This window comes from Crocuta crocuta, unplaced genomic scaffold (assembly GCF_008692635.1).
Source record: "Crocuta crocuta isolate KB4526 unplaced genomic scaffold, BGI_CrCroc_1.0 scaffold431, whole genome shotgun sequence".
NCBI classification, from domain to species: domain Eukaryota; kingdom Metazoa; phylum Chordata; class Mammalia; order Carnivora; family Hyaenidae; genus Crocuta; species Crocuta crocuta.
The window spans coordinates 1513686-1532340 of NW_027528859.1; the positions used below are offsets into that span (position 1 = coordinate 1513686).

The following is an 18655-nucleotide window of genomic DNA, read 5'->3' on the forward strand; positions in this document are numbered from 1 at the left end:
CAGACAAGTCACCTCCACCCTGCGGGCCTCAGTGTCCCCTCGTGTGTAGCTGGAGGACTGGACTGTGCCGTCTCTAAGCATCTTTCCCGAACTGGCCCATGTGGTCTCTGGTGCAAATGTCCCGTGAGGCAACTCAGAACAGAGGAGGGTGACTGATGGCTGAATTCCACACCTGCCTCTCCCTTCGCTGGATTTCCCATCACCCTCCACACTTGCTTACTGAGTCCCTAACACGAGAAGGCCGCTCACCAACACTTACACAGTTCTGCAGTCTGTCGCCATGTTGTCCTGCTCACTCCCAACAGCCCTGTGAGAAAATAATAGTTGATTGACTCATATTACATGCCAAGCATTATTCTAAGCCCTGTACATATTTCATTTTACTTAATCCATGCCATCATATGATGTATAGGTATTATTGTCCCTGGCTTACTGATGTCCCCTTGCCCTGCCATATACGAGCTGGTCCACAGGGCTCCTTGAGCTGCCCGAGGCCCTGGGACCTCTGAGCCTGACCTGCATGTTGCTCCTCACTGGGGCTCTAGCTCTTGCCTGTTTGTACTGGGTCCATACTTCTTCCCAGCTGTCCTTGGCTCTGGCCTCCCTCTAACCAGAGGGAAGTCTTGAGAAATCATTCTCCTGGTGCAGCAGGAAGAGGTCACTCGGGTGGGCTGGGTGCTAAGGGAGACACTGGGCTACTTTCCACAGGTCGTCTCCTCCCCAGAGGAGGGCTGGCCTACCAGTCTCCCAGGGCAGCCTGAAGAAGTGTCTGTTCTAGAAACTTGGCCAAACGTTCTTCCTTCGTCCCTGGCTCAGAGGATCTGGGGTCATGTCTGCTGGGCTCAGCCCTCCACCTGCGTCCTGGATCCCAGGACCTCCCTCTCCTGCACAGCCTCCCCTCCCTGGCAGCCCCTCTCTTCCTCTCTGCTGGCTCCTTTCCACCCACTGCAGCTGAAGTGCAGCAGAGAAAGCCAGGATGCAGAGTCCAGAGATGGAATCAAATCCAGCTCTGGCACTTATCAAATGCAGGACTCTAGATAAAGTGAGCCGCCCAGCTGAGCCTCAGTTTCCCTAATGGAAGCTGGGGCTATAGAGACTACGGAATAGCACATTCTCTCCAGTCTGATTCCAACTGCTTCCATCTTGCAGCCTCTGCTCCATTCTGACCTGTATCCTGCCTGCGGATTATCGAACACATTATCTAACCCAGACGCAGAGGACACAGGCCCTACTATCAAGGTGTCCACAGTCTAGTGGGGCCGGGAGACAAGAAACAGGCGATTACAAGAACTGAGAACTGTGATGTCAGAAGTCGAGGGTGCTGAGGCAATAGGAGGAAAGGCGTCTAACTCGGGCTTGGGGTGCCTGGGGAGGCTTCCAGAGGAGGAGACATCAAGCTAGGAGCTGAGGGCTGGTAGCACTCAGCTTTTTGAAGGAGAGGAAGAGTATTCCAGACAGAGGGAACAGCTTCACCGAGGCCCAAAGACAAGGGAGGGTGAGTGGGTTAGGGGACATGAACGTGATTTGATTTGGCTGGACCGTAGAGCATACGCATGCATGCAGGCATGTATGTGTGTATGGGGGGGTGTACGTGTGCCTATTAGTGCAAGTGTGTACACGTGCATGTGTCTTAGAGTAGGAGAGGGTAGAGAGGTGAGCCTGGAGAGGAGGGCATGGACTGACTCAGGCAGAGCAAGACTCTGAGTACTAAACCAAGAGCAGTGGGGCACATTGGAGGGATTTTACATAGAAAAGGGACATGGTCAGGACTGCACTTTAAAAAGATCCATTTGCCATAGGCAAAGGGGGACCTGATTTTTTAAAAAAAGATTAACAAGGGGCGCCTGGGTGGCTTAGTCGGTTAAGTGTCCGACTTTCGCTCAGGTCATGATCTCGCGGTTCGTGGGTTCGAGCCCCGCATCGGGCTCTGTGCTGACTGCCAGCTCAGAGCCTGGAGCCTGTTTCAGAGTCTGTCACTCTCTCTCTCTCTGACCCTCCCCTGCTCATGCTGTCTCTCTCTCTCCTAGAAATAAATTAAACATTTAAAAAAAAAAACATTCTACCAAAAACAGAAAAAAAGATTAACAATAGCAGCTGTCTGTGAGGATGTGGAGCCACTGGAACTCCCATATTCAGATACAGTGGGAAGTGCGCCTATAACCTGCCCCACCATTTAAATAACTATTTGCAATACCTAGTCACGTTGAAGATCTGTTTACTCTTGACCCAGCAGCTCTGTTTCTTGGGAGACAAGTGTGAGGATATTCACCACAGCGCCATTTGTAATAGTGAATCAGTAGAAATGACTGAACCAGGCTGTCGGGGAGCAGCTCTGTAAACTACAGTTCATTCATACAACAGAACACCACACCATGGTTAAATGAATGAACTACATCTCCATGTAGCAAGGGCAAATCTGAAAATATAAGGAGTGGAAGGAAATAAGGCAACTTGCAAAAGAACATGAACTCAATACCATATGGTTTGTGGATCAGCAGTAGAAAAGGTGAAAAAGCATGTATGGGAATAAATCACATAAACTTCAGGATAATGTTTACTCTGTGAGGGAGGGTTAAGGGATAGGGTAGGAATTTCACAGAGATTACAATATTCTATTTCTGTAAAAGAGAGAAGTAAAGCAAATATGGTGAAATGTTACTTACTGAATCAAAACAGTGAGTATCTTGGTGTTTCCTGCATTATTTGCTGTACTTTTTTTTTTAATAGGTTTGAAGTGTTTTTTCAATTAAATTTACAATGGCTTCGTGGATAATAAGACATGGTGGGGACAGATCCCTGGGGAGGCTTAGCCTGTGTCTATGAGTGGGGTGCCAGGAAGCCAGACCAGGAGAGTGCCCAGACGGGACTGAGAGAAGCGGGTGTCAATGAACAATATCCAGGAAGCTGAATCTGCACAACTCACTGCCCTCTGTGGTGCCTTCTTTCCTTCTCCTCTCTCTATCCTTGGGCGCTAAGCAGAGCTCTGCCTCCAGGAAGCCTCCTCAGCTACTCCAGTGCTCAGAGATCTGTCTACTCTGACATCCTGTAGCCCTCACCATATTGGTCACTCCAGGAATCAGCTCACGCAACCATGCCTGAACTTGTGGTGTCCACATGTGTCATCTCTCCAGTAAAACTGTATGTGTGAGGGGGCAGGAACGATCTCTCGTGCTCTCAATGGCTGTCCCCCTGAGTGTGTCAATGTGGCTAGTTGCTGTTTGCCAGGCCCTCACATAATACCAGACCCATGGTCAGTGCAGGAGAAATTCTAGCTGAATGAATAAATGAATAGATAAGTGAATGACTAAATGAGTTCCAGGAAGAACTGTTGAGGAAACGCCAAGAGGCAACGTGACAGCCCTGAATTCAAACCATTACTTTGTCATTAACACATAGCAACTTTGTGAAACACATTTCACTTCTCAGAATCCATTCTCCCAGCTATGAAATGGAGAAAATGCCCATCTTTCAGGATTAATGCTTATGGATATTATATACTGCTTGCTTATACATACCTATGGACATCGTATATCATAGCAATTATATCCATAATATATCTCTAAGATGCCTATCATTTCCTCCCCAACCATACTCATGTTTCATAGAATTTTCCTTGTTCCTAGCCCAGAAAATGTGGTATTTTATATGAGGTGATCTGGTCCCTTCTGCAGGCAGCTGTTGGAGCTCCAGCCTAAGCTGGGCTAACCAGACTGTCCCTCCCAGGAGTTTAGACTATAGAGACCTAGTCACCTGGCATACATCCATCACACATTTGATGAGCAGCCTCTTCTAACCATGCCCTGAGCTTGCACAGCCATATATTTTAGCCATTGTGCTGTAATGCAAGATGTGAGCCTAGAAATTGNTGTACCTTCCTCCTGCTCTGTGTCACAAGCCACCTGTAGGACCCTTGGGGACAAGGTTTCTCTCTTTCACAGAGCAAATCCTGATTTGCTAGTCCCCACAGCACTGGGCCTAGTGCCTGGCACTGAGAAGGTGCATGGATTACATGAGTTCAGACCAGGTCAGGCCCTTTTAGGGAGGTATGGCCGTAGACTGGGTTCAAATGAATTGTGTTGGATTTGAATGGAATTGGACCAGGACTCATGAGGGAGAGAGAAAGTAGCCTGGTTGCGTGCAAATAAACCCAAACCCTAAGAGGCATGCTTTGAGCAATTAGAGATGTTTAACTTATGGCAGAAAAAGCTTGTGGACAGCAAACAGGCAAAGAGATCTGATGTTCTTTGTGGCTAAGAGAAACAAGTGTGGCATCATACTAGGAAAAATTGTGTCAGACCAGCTCATAGACATACCGGGTTGTCTTGTAAGGCTCCCTGTTTGGGAGGTGTGCAAGCAGAGACTACAGGCCACACAGCCACTATTCGGGCACCATATGGGGGCTGGGTTAGATGACCTGCAAAGCTCCTGACAGCTGGGAGCATCTAAATTTATTGATGCACCCTAGATGAAATTGTTAGTCAAAGTTCCAGTAATTAATGAGACCTCTCAGAAACCTTGGCCATCTGTTCTGAAATAAATATCAGACTAAGAGCATCCATGGAATAACTATTTTGATTTATCATTTCAGTTTTTATTATGCAATTTTATTAATGTTGGATAGAGTTTTAAGAAAAATTTGTTCATCCTAAAAACGTTAATGGTTTGCTTGTCAGCTTCAAAAGAAGAAAAACTGCTACCAGGAAGACTGTGTAGTTAAGAGTGTTAACCTGGAAGTGGGAAGAAGAAGCCAAGTTCCAGCACAGGCCCTGGCATGAGCCCAACACACGGATGTGCCCTGCTCCTTCCCTTTTACAGCCTTCCGGAAGTCACCAAGAGGACAAAATCAAGACAAGACCAGGCCATCATGCAGAATCCAGTGGGAGTTTGTTGTCAGTGTGATACCTGCAGACTGACAAGAGACAGTTTTCCAAAGTTGTATATGGAATAAGAGGTCTCCCCACTCCAGAATGTGTCCCCTTCCAGTGCTCCTGTTACCACATCAATCCACCCCTTGAAAAAGAGGCCATTCTCAGAAGAGGCAGAAAGTGAAGAGCTTGGCGGGTGGGCCTTTGGGGGGGGTCTATCCTGCTCCTATCTCCTTTTGGCATCTTGGTGTTTGCCAATAAGCCAAACCCACGTAGACCCAGACATCAAAAGCCATTTCCTTTTTCCATGCAGCCAGCTTCCAGGGGCCATACATCAAAGTCAGAGAGGCATCTATAGGGCAAACAGCAATGACGAAGGATCCCATCACCAGACAAATCACCTATAACTGTAGTTTGTTGTTGTTGTTTTTTTTTAACCTTGGCTGTGGGAGTTTTTAAAAACCTAATACGCTACATCTAAAACCATTAAAATCAGAATCTCTTGGGATAGGACACAGACATCAGCATTTTTACCTTTAAAAAAATGAGATATACTCTTCACATATACCTCTGAAATGTGTAGGTCTTAACTACACATCTTAATGCATTTTAACAAAGGCATACACCCATGTAGCTTATGCCTCTATCAAGATTTGGAGCATTTCTATTATGTCAGAAAGTTTCCTCCTGTTCCTTCCTAATCAACCCCCATCCTCAGACTTCAAGATGCAACAGCTCTTCTGATTTTCCTAACTTAGATTATTTTGGCTTGTTCCAGAATTGCATATAAATAGAATGAAACAGGGGCATCTGCGTGGCTCAGTTGGTTAAGTGTCTGACTTTGATTCAGGTCATGATCTCGTGGTTCATGAGTTTGAGCTCCACCTTGGGCTCTGTGCTGACCGCTCATAGCCTGGAGCCTGGTTCGCATTCTAGGTCTCCCCCTCTCTATTCTCCTCCCCCGCTGACTCTCTCTCTCTCAAAAATAAAAATAAACATTAAAATAGATAGATAGATAGATAGATAGATAGATAGATAGATAGATAGATAGAATGATACAGTATGCATTCCCCTGTGTCTGGCTTCTTTTACTTAGCATAATGCTTTTTGGATTCATCCATGTTTTGTACGTATCAGTAGTGCATTCCTCTGTCATTGCTTACTTACATTGCATTGTGTGGATTTATACAATTCATTTCTCCATTCAGCAGTTGATTTTGGTTACTTCCACTTATGGTGATTCTAAATAAAGCCTCCATAAACATTCACATACAAGTCTTCGAGAGGACTTATGTCTTTCTTTCTCTTGGTTAAGTACTCAGGAGTCAGACTGCTGGGTTATATCAGAAGTGTATGTTTAACTTGATAAGAAACTTCTGAACTGTTTTCCAAGGTGGTCCATTTTACGCTCCTGCCAGCAATAGAAGAGAGTTCCAATTGCTCCACATCCTTGCCATCACTTATTATGTCAGTTTTTTTAGTAACGTTTTTATTTTAGAACAGTTTTAGATTTACAGAAAAATTGCAAAGGTAGTAAAAGAGAGTTCGTGTGTATCCTGCACCCAATTTCCCTTATTATTAACATCTTACATTAGTATGGAATGTTTTCTAGAGTGAATGAACCATTATTGGCACCTTTGTATTAACTAAAGTCCATTATTTATTGAGATTTCTTTAGTTGTTACCTAATGTCTTTCTTCTATTCCAGGATTCCACCCACAAAACCACATTACATCTAGCCATCATGTCTTTTTTTTTTTTTAATTTTTTAAATGTTTTATTTATTTCTGAGAGAGAGAGAGAGATAGAGAGAGCAAGTGAGTGTGAGCAGGGGAGGGTCAGAGAGAGAGGTAGATACAGAATCTGAAGGAGGCTCCAGGCTCTGAGCTAGCTGTCAGCACAGAGCCCGACGCGGGGCTCAAACCCATGAAATATGAGATCATGACCTGAGCTGAAGTTAGACACTTAACCGACTGAGCCACCCAGGCACCCCATAGCCATCATGTCTTCTTAGGCTCCCCTTGGCTGTGAGGATCTTGGTAGTTTTGAGAAGTATTAGTTATTTTCTAACATGTCCTTAGTTGGGATTTGTATGATGTTTTCCTCAATATTCTGCTGGAGTTAAGGACTTTGGAAAGGAAGATCACAGAGGCAAAGTACCATTCTCATCACATATCCAGGGTACATACTGTTACCATGACTATGACTGTTGATGACCTCAATCACCTGAAGTACCAAGAAAAAGTCTTCAACGTGCACATATATTTAGTTACCTTTTCCGATGCTCTTTATTCCTTCTACAGTGTCCAATCTGCTTTATCCTAATTCAGTGAATTTTTAAAAGTTTTTCAGATATTAGGTTTTTTAGTTCTAGAATTTCTATTTGATTCTTTTTTGTCATTTCATTTCTCCGTTTGAATTCTCCCATCTGTCCACTCATTATGTCCAATTCTTTCTCTTTTATTAAATCCACAAACATACTGATAATAGCTATTTAAAGCTTTTATCTACACATTCCATCATCTTATCACCTTTGGATCTGTTTTACTAACTGTTCTTCCTTCAAGTTTGGTGCACATTTCCCTGCTTTTTTGTGTTTCCAGTAATTTTTGTTTGTTTGATGGATATTGTGGATACTATGTTGACAGTCTGGATTGTTACCTTCCTTTAAGGAGTGTCATGTTTTTCTGTTTTGTTTTGTTCTGTTTTGTTTTGTTTCTGGCAGACAGTTTGCTTTATTCTAAAGATAGAAAGGCACAGACTTCCTGGGGTCTCAATTGACTGTCCAGGGCATTGAGTGAGGGCTCTCTAATACAGCTGGTCAGAAACCCAGCATTTGTCAGCACTGCGAGACTACCAAGATCTCTGTGGAACTCACAGCCCCCCAGGAGCTGTTTCCCACCAGGTTTCTCAGAGTCTTACTCTGTACGTGTACAGCTTACTACTCCGCAAAAGACTTAAGGGGACTCCATGAAAATCTCACATCAGTATTTTTTTAATGTTTGTTTTTGAGAGCAAGACACAGAGAGAGAGAGAGAGAGAGAATGAGCAAGCTTCAGGCTCTGAGCTATCAGCATAGAGCCCAAAGCCGAGCTCAATCTCATGAACCGTGAGATCATGGCCTGAGCTGAAGTCAGATGCTTGACTGACTGAGCCACCCAGCGCCCCTCACAGCAGTATTTCTTAAAGCTCCTTTAGTGATTATGACATAAGCCAAGGTTGAGAACATTGACCATTAGTTCCCTAAATGTGAAGGAGCTGGGGGAAAAAAAGGCCCTGGTACCAAAGAAAATGCAGAATCCCTCAAGGTGAACTAGTCTGGGACAAAGTCATGAAGGATGTTGACAAAGGAGCTCTTCCCTAAAATGGCACTAATCTGGGAGACACAATGGAATAAAATCCAAGATAATAAGAGGAGTTTGGTGTACTTCCTGCTTTAAAATGATGAGCCAGGATCCTCTTGTTCTGTTTGAGCAGTCCCGGTTAGGACTTTCCCATCACCTAAACTGTAGACACTAAGGTGATATCTGGTCAAAAAGGATACCTGAGGCACTAAAGCCATCAGGTGGAGGAATTTAGTGAATTCCTGTCAGTTGTCAGGTTCCAAGCTCAGCGGATATAGAGAAGTATAAGAGCTCATTCCTGCTCCAAAGTAGTTCCCAGTCTGATCCCCAGTATATAGAGAGCTAAATGAAATACATTTCAGACTGTGATAGGTCCGTGGCAAGGCAGAGATGCATCCAAAGTGCTTTTAAGATTGTAGTTATTTCCAGCTTTGGGTCTGAAAATCTTCACAAAGGAATTGCTTTTAAGCCGAGTTCCGTTAAGGATAAGAAGGCTGAAGAAGGTGGCAAAGTAAGAAGGGAGGGATGTTCTAGGTAAAGAGAACATATCAAGGGAGAAAAATACAGAACATTAGGGAGGGGATTTAGGAAGTTCAGTGTAGAAGCAAGAGGAGTAGAAGCGTAGTTTATGGAAAGATAGAATGAAGATGCCATCACCCTCCCCATCGAGAGAAATATATCAAATTTAGGAAATACCTTAAAAACAGTTCTGTTGATTGATTTATAATGAACCATATCTCACTTACTAGATCTTTGACAGAAGTTGAACAAACATCTGTTAGAGTCAGGGACATCCGAGCAAACACTGTACATGGAACCAAAGATGTGTGACCGTGTGAACCTGAGCTAAAGAAGAAGACTGTAACCTCGCTAAAGTTGCGCATTGCATTTTAGCATAGAACTGTGGAGAGTGACCTTTACACAAGGGTGATGACCCTCCTCCTTGTTAGGGTATAGGCACAGGCAGATTGCTGGGTGGACTGGGAGGCTTAGTGATCAAAGATACTTGGCCTTGGGGAGCCTGGGTGGCTCAACTGGTTAAGTGTCCAACTCTTGATTTTGGCTCAGGTCATGATCTCATGATTCGTGAGATCAAGGCCAAGTTGAGCTCTGTACTAACAGCACAGGGCCTGCTTGGGATTCTCTCTCTCTTCCTCTCCCTCTGCCCCTCCCACACTCGTGCTCATTCCCTCTATTTCTCTCGCTCTCTTAAAGTAAATTAAAAAACATTTAAAAAAAAGACACTTGGCCAAATGTGTCTAGGAGACCTCCCATGGCCAGTGGCTATGAATCTGAGGCCTGCAATGCCCATTTACTGCAAGTTGAGTCCCTGAGAAAGTCCCGTGACTCCTCTGACACTCAGTCCCTTCCTCCGTGAAATGGGCACATTAATACCTACTGGCCTTGCTGTCCCACAGGGATTCTCAGGAAAGACCAAATGACCTACTTTGTGTGGAAAGGCCTTGTAAGGTTTAGAGCTCGAATGTGATGCAAAGAGTTATGATTACTAATAATAAACAAGAAGAATGTGTGACAATGACCAGAACTTCCTGTTGAGACAACAACTCCATGAAACCATTAGAGAGGTAGGATGTTTGTCAATTCTACAATGAGAGTTATGCGCTGGGTATTGTTTCAACCGTCTCCAGGGAATAAGGGTTTGACAGCAATAAAGAATGAGCCAATTTGTCCTAAAGATTCTTGTTCTCTTTAGAATCGTTTCAATAGCTTTCTGTGCCTTCCCCAGGCTTTTCCTGCCTATCCTGCCAGGACTGATGAGGACTGGGCATTATTTAATAATTTTTTTCCTTAAAAGAATTTGTCTTTCCATGTGCCAATACTCACATAATTCCCGCCTGTGAATACCGCTCCCCTACCCAGGCAACCCTCTGGCTGGGGCCCTGCAAAACAGCTCTTTCCTTGGTGACCGCAGAAGTTTCTTCTGCTTACCAAGAAAAGAAGAAAATGCGTGCCTGACACCAAACCAGTCTGCAGGACCCCTTTGTTCCCTTCTGTCAGCTCAGGACCAGAGGCTTTCATGTGGATACCATTTGGCATTTACACATTTGTCGAAGAATGGAGTGTGGGCAAAGCCCTCTGAGGGATACACACTGCCCTTCAGAAATGCAACAGAAGGATTCTTTCTTGCTGGTCTAATGATGCCTGGTGGTGATTTGATGACCTTTGGGGATGTCGTTTTCATTTCATGGCTTCACACAAAGTAGCCGACTGCCCTCCCCCATATCCTGTCCCAAAGAGCCTGTGGGTTCTGGTCCCAGATCATGATCTTGAACTTCTTCCAAATTTACACTAAAGTAATCAAACTCCTATAATAATGGGAAATGTCTGCATCACCACCAAAAACCTGTAAAGGGTTCCCTCTGGCTAGAATTTTACAGCACTTCTCAAATTTTAATGATCATCTAGGAATCTTGTTAAAGTGCAGATTCTGATTCAGTAGGTCTAGGATGGGGCCAAGGATTTACATTTCCAACAAACTCCTGGATGATGGTCTCACTGTTGGTCCCTGGACCACACTTAGAAGAGCCAGAAATCAGAAGACAAATTCTGAGCAATTCTCTCAGAACTCAAAGGAAGTGGTTAAAGAGATGCACATGGTGAAAGAAAAGCTGAAGAGGGAGCCAAGAACTACAAGGGAGCTTCTACATGTAGATAAGAAGAGAAGAGATCGACTAAAAGAAAGGAGGCGGCAAGTATACTTCAACTGCAGAAAAACTCATTAGTCTACTTCATCATATTACTATAGCAGGGCAGAAATACTGCATCATTATTTTGACAGATGACCAAATCATTTGAGATTATTCGACAGTTCATCATCATTTCCCTCCTCTGCCTCCTCCTCTGCCTCCTCATTGCCATCAGGAGAGAGAAGAATATTCTCTTAAAGTGACGAATGTACTCTATGTAAAAGCAAGTCCAGTGGGATGAACTCCATGTAAAATCAAGTCCAGATGCTTAATGGTGAACTATTGGAGCTGTTCCCATTCCCATCAGTAACCAAAAAGATGTCCATGCCCATCAGTGTGATTAACTCTGGTCTGCAAATCCTAATCCAGACAACCAAATACAAAGCTGAAATTAGGGGTGATATTAGTGGGGGTGATGCTCAGTTTCATGTAATCACGGCTTGAACAAGATAGAAGTGTCTTCCACTCTTGCCTAAACTGCAGGGAGCAGACAAGCCTGGCATAGCAGGCACCCCAGGACTCCAGGGACCCAGGCCTTTCTGGGTCTCTGCTCAGTCTGCACAGAGGGGGCTCCCACTGTGCTATAGCTGGCTGCGTATTTGATATCTCAGACCTCATGAATATTCAGTGCTCCCCTTGGTTTTCCCAGCTCACACATGCTCTGCTTACTTTATCTATAATGTGTCACACAGCTACTTGCTTCTATTGTTCTCTAAGGCAGGACATATACTTTTAAATAATATAGCAATACACATCCCATGAAATAACTCCATTACCTTAACAAATAAAGCTAAACAAAAATAATAAACATATGATGATGACCACACATTTTTAAATGATAGTATAAATTTATCCTAACAAATATTAAATTGTATCATAAAAGGGAAAGAAATTTAACAGTGTGCTAGCAGCTGAAAAGAAGACAGACAGATCAATGCAGAAAAGAAAGCTCAGAAATAGTCCTGACCATATCTAGAAAGTACTAGATGCTAAGGCAGTTCTTTCCAAATCAACGAGAAAGAGATGTATTGTGGCACAATTTGCTAAGTACATGGAAAAAATATAAAATTAGGTGCCTACCTCACACCATTTACAAATTCCAAAGGAATTAAAGATATAAATATAAAAATGAAACCAGGAAAATATGACAGGAAAATCTGTGTATGTCTGTAAATAATTTTAGTTGGAAAATGACTTTTAAATTTGCCAGCAAAGATGGAACAAAAACTGAAAATGTCAATCAACTTGATTCTTAATTTTCTTTTCTTTTTTTTTTTTTTTAAAGATTTTATTTTTAAATAATCTCCATACCCAACATGGGGCTTGAACTCACAACCCCAAGATCAAGAGTCACATGCTCCACCAACTGAGTCAGCCAGGTGTACTGATACTTAATTTTAAAGGTCTGTATGATTCTTGTAAAAGGCCAAAATTGAACCAGAATAATGAAGTAAGAAGGATCTGGAAAAGGCCTGGTGACGTATCCTAATTCTTCATCAGGTCCATAAAGAAGCGTTGGTAGGTCACACCAAATGGACACTATAGTTTCATCTACATGCTAGTGGAAAGTTGCTACACATATATAATTTTTAATCTTTCAAAAAGTATATGGTCAACATGGGCAAAACTTGAAAACAGGATTCCAAATGAAAGTCAGACCTGATAGGCCACATGTCACGGAATTCTTTTTTAATGAAAAGTCCTGAAGAAGCAAATCCATAGAGACAGAAAGGGGCCTGAGGGGAGAGGCGGATGCGGTGTGATGCTCATATACACAGGGTGTCTTTTGGGGATGATGAAAATATTCTGGAATTAGACAGTGGTGATAGTTGCCTAACTTTGTGAATATACTGAAAACTATGAATTGTACACTTTTAAAAGGTACATTTTATGGTATGTGAATCATATGTCAATAAAAAAAAAAGCACATGCTACAATTCACTACCAAGCGTGGATTCAGTTCTCAACTGATCCTGTTGCCTCTATAACACAGTGAGTTAAAAGAATTCCCTTAGGGTATCATTAAAACATGATGCCTGAGCGAGGCTCACTGATCGGATCCTTATGGCTTGATGGCCAGGGTGGGCTAGCAGGGGACAGACCTCCTTAATGATGCAGGCCCCACACAGCCAATCCATAAACCCACTGCCAGGTTAGATTTAGCCCTGCATCCTCCAAACAACACAAAAAACTGCTTTTAGTTTACAAATTTTAGCAAGTATGTCTGAACTTCCAGAGGGTGGATTTGGCCATCTGTGGTTTCAGAGCATTTCTGAGCTTTTGGTTCCAAGACCATGGCCTTGAACTCATGAGGATTGGGATCCTCTCCCAGAACTCCCATTCACATCACTTTCCAGCAACTCCATGTCAGTGGGCCTTTTGTCCATCTGATATTCTGTAAGTTACAGACAAGGCTTATCAAAGCCGGAAGGCAACTCAGAAATTAATCAGTCTGACTCCCCTAACTCCCGCCTCCTACAATCACATTTAATGGATGAGGTCCAGAAAGGAGAAGGAGCCATCCACAGATTACCCCACAAATAAGTGAGAAAACTAGAATTAATTTAAGTTTCTGTGTCCCAGTCCCCAAAGCACATGTGGTTGTATATCCAATTATTTCTGTTGCAATACCGGCCTTAGTAACTCCAGTTGCAATTAGTCTCCCACACAGTGAAAAGCAAATGGAATGGTACAAGCCCAGCACCAAGACAAGGGTATTAACTCTTTCAGAATGCTCCAGACACACAGCAATTTCAGAGCCATGCTCAGGACAGACCCCTCACGTAGACGCTGTGAGAACATACTCCTTCTCCAAGTTTCCTAAGGACTCCATGAACTTATCCTTGTTCAGAGCTGCATATGGAATTCATAGGAGGGACCCAAGTATCCCATAACAAATCTGATAGTCTCCTAAAATCCAGCAGTAGAAAGGAAGCATCTTTCCTCTTCATCTCCTCTGTCAATGCAGCAGTTTCTCCTATGATCCAGATATTCATTCATTCATCATTCAGCCAACAAACACTTCCTAAACATCTACAGAGTGCCTGGCCCTGTGCTGGACACTGAAATTTAGAAATGGATCAAGATAAACCTGCCTTCAAGGAGCTCCCAATCTATTGGGAGATACTCCTATATAATCAGCATTGAAAGAAGGGAAAGGTAAGAGTCAGAGAATTTATACAAAGGACCATGGAGACACAGGTAAGGTCCTGATTCTGGCTTGTGAATCAGGAAGGCTTCACAATGTTGATGACCTGTAAGCTGCATCTTTAAAGTCTTCAAATGGCAGAGTGGGGGGGAAATTCTTATGACATAGAGAAAAGATGAGCAAAGGCACAAAGCATGAGAAACATGGTGTATTCAAGAAAGGGGAGACTGGGGTTTCTGGAACATGGTGCCTGGAGCTGTGTTATGTTGACCTGTTCCCAGTAAGCGTCCATCACCAAAATATGGGTTTCTTGGGGTCATCTAGGGACTGTGCATTATCCCTTTCTGAATCTCCATCACCGAGCACAGTGCCTAGCACCTAGTCAGCAACTCAGCAAACTTTTTCCAAGTGAATGGATAAGAGAAAAAAAGAGTTAACACGTATTAGGCACTAACTACATAGCAGACATTGTAATGAGTGCTTTAGATACATGAAATAAACGTTATGGATATGGTATTATTATTACCATTCCTATTGTTATTATCCCCCTTTAACAGAAGAAATGACCAAGACACAGAAGCTTCACACAGCTGGGAAGAGGTCTATTTGGTCTACAGACCCAGGTCACCTTCTGCCAGATGAATGTCTTCTACTGTCTATCTAATCTCTACTGCTTTGGGTCTATCTCTCCACTACCCTAGGGGCCAAGGCTGCATTTAGTTCCTGGACTTCGCTCTCCTAAATGCTGCTCTCTCACTGTGGTGGGGATGAATGGTAGGAGAGGGAGGCAGGGGCCAGGTCATAAAGAGCCTTGCCTGCTAGGCAGAGGGTCCTGGACTGGACTTTAGAGATGGTGGAAGGTTCAACGCAAGCCAACAAATGTTCTTGGTTCTTTCAGTACTTAGGATGAGCTTTACCATGGACTCTGAAGTCAGCACAGATTTCCTGGAAGAAGAAAATGGAACCTTTGCTCTGTGTCAAGGTACACAACCAGATATCCAAGAAGTGGTGAGTGGGGCAAAAGCCATCATGGGTTAAGGCTTTCTCCATGTGATAATCTCAAACATCTGGCTCTTTCCTATGCGCTAAATTTAGAACAACTACATATTCACTTCCTCCTAATCAAGATAAGCCCAAGACCGAGAATCTAGACAATCGTACTAGGTCATTCAATTGCCTTCCTCTTGGAAACCTTGAGCTAGCCATAGGGAAATTCTCTGGCCAAGGCAAAGAATAAAGGTCAACACCATGTCGCATCCTGATGCCTTTTACAGACCCTAGGAGCCACAGGAGAAATCAATTCCAGTCAAAGGAGTTGTGAATCTTTTTTTTTTTTGAGTGGAGTCAATATTTTAAGATTCTCCAAGTCATGGAAAAATATACACTAGAACATGAAAACAACACTCAGTGTCTCCAACAGCATAAAATTTACTTCTCATTGTTGTCTAAATAAAACCAGGCCAATTCTATCAGGAGGCTGTGTTCCTTAACCCACCATAAAATGATGCGTTATGAAACATTAATGGAAAAAATAGTATTACAAATTATTCCTACTTTTCCTAGCTGCCCACAATTTTCTTATTAACCATGCTTTCTTTCTTAAAGCTTTTTTTTCTGACTATGAAAGTAATAGGTACTCATTGTTGAAATTTTGGAAAATAAAGAGAAAAACAAAGAAATAAAAATTGCTGCAACCCACTATTAACAAGTTATTTTTCTAAACAAAAATTAAGGTCATCCTGTATATAAAATCTGAAGTTCTTTTTTCATTTCTCATTTGTAAGTAGCTTAATCCCATACACCCAGTATTCTTCAAATATGTCATTTTAATCAGTTATATGAAATTGCTCAGCGTGAAAGTGCCATAATTAACTTAGCCAATTACCAGCCTGTGGACACTCAGGTTGTTCCCAGTCTTTTGATTTTATAAATGGATGTGTAAAATGTTCTTATGTAAATGTGTTTGTCCTTCTATGAGTTTCTTTAGAAAGCAGAATTACTAAACCAAGGGGTACAAAAAACCTAAGATTCTTGATGGATATTGCCAATTGGCCTTCCGTTGTGTTCAACGAATATTCCTTGGGTGCCTAAATGCTAAGCATGGTTCTGGGCACTGGGGATACCACAGTGAATGGGAAACAAACTTTCTGCCCTCTGGAGCTGATGGTACTGACTTAGCTTCCCACCAGCCATGTATGAGTATGCCTGGCTCCTCATTCCCTCACCAGCATGATGATCTGTTTTGAGTACACCTTGAGTAACCCAATAGTCTAAAAGAGTTCTTTCGATTATTGGTTTAGTTTGCTCGTTTTTGGTTAACATACTTTCTGATATATGTAGCAATCATATTCATTTGTATGTGTGAATTGTGTGCTCATGTTCATTTTTGTATGAAAATGTTTGCCTCTTCTCACTGGCAAAGGCTTTTCATATATTCTAGACGCTAACTTGCAGCCTACCATAATGTACAAATACTCTTCACCTGCACTCTGGATAGTTATGGTGCTAGTTTTCATTCAATTGGCAAATCCTGAGCACCTACCGGCATGGGGGCGGGGGGAGGTGGAGAGGTGGACAGAAACAGACACGGTCCCCTTGGGGGAGACAAACCTGCTTCATGAGAGAATAAGACAAAGGACTGAGGGATAACATGCGAGGGTCTCTGTTATGACTGAGGGCACGAGTCTTAGGGACAATCCTGAGCAGCAGAAGCTGAGGCAGGGAAGCATCCAGGGAGAACTCTTCCTGGGTGTGAGGGGGAACCTACAGGGAGTGAGGGAGGCAGAAAGGGAAGGGAAAAGATGGGCAAGAGAATGTGCTTCCCTGTGAAGTCTCTCTCTGTCCTAGTCCTTGCTGGCCTGCTGGCTCGGAAGCATAACCTTCACAGCAGTGATTCCTTCCTTGAAGTGAGGGTGGGTGGCCTTTTGTGAATCCAGCCACCAAGTCAGACACTGGTTAAGAGCTGCTTCTGGAGGGTGGGGAATGTGGGCATCCGGGTAGGTAGCTCCCCAGAAGAGGCAGCTGTGAGTGCCAGCAGTCAATGCCATGCCAAGTGGGAGTGGGTGTGGGAGCCTGGCGAAGGGCATGTGGGTGCGGCCCTGTGGTGTGTCCCACACATGTCAGAGAAGCTGAAATGCCAGTGTGGCAGGAGGGGCGAGGGTGGGCGCACCACGATCAGCCTTGCTGAAGAGATCAGTTTGGCTTAGTGTGGAGAATGGACAGGGGAAGAGGGCCAAGAAGGGCTGCAGGGTCCAGGGAGTTGGGGGCACGGAAAACACACAATCCCCCACCTTGAGTCCCTTGGGACCATGAGAAGCATGCCAAAGCCTCTGAGGAATCCTACAATATGGAAACTTGAGTAACTTTGCTCAAACCCACAATTCTCAAGAAATCACAGAGGAAGAGATGAACAGAAAGGATGGCGTAACAATACAAAGGGTCAACTCCAATCGAGAAACAGAGGCCTGGACTACCATAGTGCGGCACTTCTCTGCAGAGAGGTGGCTGTGTGGAGAGCATATTTAGGAATTAAAGGCCAAAGGACTTAATTGAAGATTGGATATGGAACAAGAGGGAAATGTCAAGGATGGCTCCTACATTTCTAATTTGAGCATCTGGATGGTGAGGCATCACTCTTGGAGAAAGACCAGGTCTGTGATTAAGTGATGGGGGAGAGGATTGTGCATTTGCAAATATATGTTACCCTTAATACCCTTAATGATTTAAGTTTGTAAATGCCAGCAAAATGTGGGGCATGGGCAGATCCCCGGATGAGAGGCTTGGGTTCTCAATCCAGCTCTACCAACAAGCAAGTCTATAACCTGAGCAGGTCCCTTCACCCCACTGAGCCTCAGTTTCCCCACCTGAAAAATGGAGACGATAAGTCCTATTCTAACTACCTCATAATGCTACCATTTTGATCAAGTAAAATAATAGAAATAAAAATACGTGCTAGATTATAGCACGTGAACCAAACCCAAGAGTGGCGTTAAGATTATGGCTAGCACCGTCTTGAGAGGTCTCCTCAGCTGTAACACCCCAAGGACTTAAGTAGGAACAAGACATGATGTCAATAGACCCGGAGACATAAATCTAGGAGGTGGCTATGTTATAAAACTAATTACACAGATTTACGTGGAATCATCCCAGTATGTTTTCAGGCAGGGTATTTTTTTTCTCCGTTATTAATGTCTCTCCCTCTCCTCACTCTCACTCAGCCAGCGCTTTCAATCAGGGGCACCCCCACCCCATCGACACCTGCTCTCAAGAAACCATCCACTGAGTGGCATTAAAGAGACAGCGCCAGGAAAACCTGACATGCTATCTTCCTGATCTTCCCGGGAACGCTTGTCCGCCTCCCCTCAGCAGAGAAGCAAACCCTCTGACAGAGGCCGGGTTCTGAATGGTGGGATTGGGGTGCGGGCAGCATACTCACAGAGGCACTGAGAGTGCCGTAAGCCGGTCACTGAGGACAAATGCTGGAGTCGTCCTCTTACCAGACACACCTAGAGCTGTCAGGTTCCTAGAGACAGAAAGTAGAAGAGTGGCTGTCAGGGGCTGGGGGGAGGTGGGTAGCAGGGGTGGGGGTGA

The 18655-nt window shown here is 43.8% G+C and overlaps 1 long non-coding RNA gene across 1 annotated transcript in view; it reads right to left on the reverse strand.

Annotated features, from left to right (window-relative positions):
- Positions 1-258: 258 nt before the first annotated feature.
- LOC144224980 (uncharacterized) overlaps positions 259-18655 on the reverse strand; it is a 19026-nt gene continuing 629 nt past the window's right edge. Inside the window, exons 2-3 of the long non-coding RNA XR_013333190.1 lie at positions 18501-18587; positions 259-307 (exon numbers count right to left, since the gene is read on the reverse strand). This is a non-coding gene — a long non-coding RNA (uncharacterized LOC144224980). The remainder of the gene's footprint in view (positions 308-18500; positions 18588-18655) is intronic.